Raw genomic sequence first — 2,014 nt, 5'->3', positions numbered from 1 at the left:
TATATTTACAACTGCGTGCACCTAAAAAGGAGCTGCACGTCTTTTTTTTCAAATGATGTTTTTGAGGCACGTCCACACACAGGAACGTGGTTTTCTATTAAGTGACCATCCTTTCAGCCTCTATGCTGCAATGTCAATGGCTTTGTGCAGCCCCATTCTGCAGTTTTAAGAAATGGGTCTACAATTGGCTTGATTTTGTTGCACGGTTTAAGAAAGTGCTCCCCCCCACTGCCTTAGGGGCTGTGAAAGGTCTATGACCTTCTTAGATCTCCTAAGTGAAATGTCATATTCCAAGTGGGAGTATGAGCAGTATAAATAAGCATTTGCAATGCAATGGGTCTCACATTTGCTCGAGTTAGAGCTATTAGCGTTATAAATTCCTAACTGGACTTTTCTTGCCCCATAAATTGAAAATGAAAGGTAAAACAGTTGATATAAGTGAGCTGATTCAAAGTGCCAGAGCCGCCATGAATCGAGCCCACAGACACAAAATGAAAAAGAAGTTTGATCGCAGTCAAACGTATCGGCAAGTGTGCAATTATCCATGTAACAGGGTCGGTGTCCAAGGTGGTAACAAAACTGTTCCAAGGAGGGACAAACATGAAGCACTTACCAATGATAACAAAGGATTTTTGAAAGGCAAGCCCATGAACGAATGATAGTGATGGGCGAGCAGTGGCATGGTTAAAAGCCCACAGATAGATCACAACAGGTCAAAGCACTTGTGCGCTCAAACTAATGGATAAGTTAGACACGTCCAGCGCTAGCCTCATCATATCAATTTTCCTCAAAGCATTGATAAAGCCAATAGGTCTCACCTATGCAAGACCTATTGACTTTGTCAATCTTTTGTGCCATGTTGTACAGCTGCACGGCTGCTGTGCAGCATGGTTCAAAATAAAATCAAATAAAAAAGCGTTATCATGGAGCAAGCGTTGACCACGCCATAGCACTTTTTTTTTTTACTTTCAGCCTTGTTGAATAGCAGCCACACTGCTGTACATGGCTAAGAAATAGCATTTACAAAGCCAATAGATCTTGCCTAAGTACGACCTATTGGCTTTGTTATTGCTTGTGGTTTTTAGGCAAGGGTTGATTAAGTGATTTTCCCAGGATTGCAAGAGGTTAATTGTGCTGGATTCGAACTTTATTCACCAGTTTCAAAGTCAGCCATTAGACCATCGCATGATATAAATATACATACATTTTACACACACATATATATATATATAAATGTATACTTTAACACATCTTTACAATTGAGTCACAGAGGGGATTTGAATAAAATCTCAATAATCATTGAGAAAGGAGAAGCAACAGCCGATCCAGAAATAAAACCCAGTTTGGATACAGTTACGTGTTTCATTTACCAATTGATCCTTCCTTACCTGTTGTTATATATCGCTGCTTCCCACATGGTAGTAGATCCTTTTGGAGAATATGGAGTTTTTTGAGCAGCAGGCGTCCTTTTTATATGTCATGTAACAGGGCTATAGGTCAACCGCGTCACAGTAAGAATCACTCCCCAACAGGGCTATAGGTTAACTGCGTCACAGTAAGAATCACCCCAAAAAAGCGCAACGGATAACAAAAGAATTTTGTCGCACTAGAGGAACCAGAAAATAATCAATCTGTCTACTACATAGTTATCCTTTCATTTACTAAATAAGGGTAACCCTGCACTTGGCAGAGCCTTCAAAAATTTTGTTGAATCTCTTAAATGTTCCTCTCCATGGAAATCTTTAGCAAAAGACAAGAGATTTATTTGATTTGAAGAGTATATGTTTTTTCTGGCCGCCGTCTGTGGTGCTAGGAAACACCGTTCCACAGAATGTCAGGATGATTTAGTTTACTAAGTTCATCTTCGAAAACCCTTTAACATAAAATCAGTTTATAATAATTGTTGTAATCCGGGACATTGATAAAACACTTGTTGACACAAAAAGAAACAACAGAGGAACTCAGAAGTGGCACAGAACTATAGATATGTAAATTTAGTTGTAAGTCATTTGAC

General features: G+C 39.2%; 1 non-coding gene across 1 annotated transcript; it reads right to left on the bottom strand.

The window, feature by feature from the left end:
- Positions 1–1,673: 1,673 nt before the first annotated feature.
- Positions 1,674–1,787, bottom strand: LOC138252458 (U5 spliceosomal RNA). Its single transcript, XR_011195204.1, has one exon. It is a non-coding gene; the product is annotated as a U5 spliceosomal RNA (small nuclear RNA).
- Between the last annotated feature and the right edge of the window lie 227 nt (positions 1,788–2,014).

Source organism: Pleurodeles waltl, chromosome 8 (genome assembly GCF_031143425.1).
Source record: "Pleurodeles waltl isolate 20211129_DDA chromosome 8, aPleWal1.hap1.20221129, whole genome shotgun sequence".
Taxonomy (NCBI): Eukaryota; Metazoa; Chordata; class Amphibia; order Caudata; family Salamandridae; genus Pleurodeles; species Pleurodeles waltl.
This window is presented reverse-complemented; position numbering and strand designations above follow the sequence as displayed.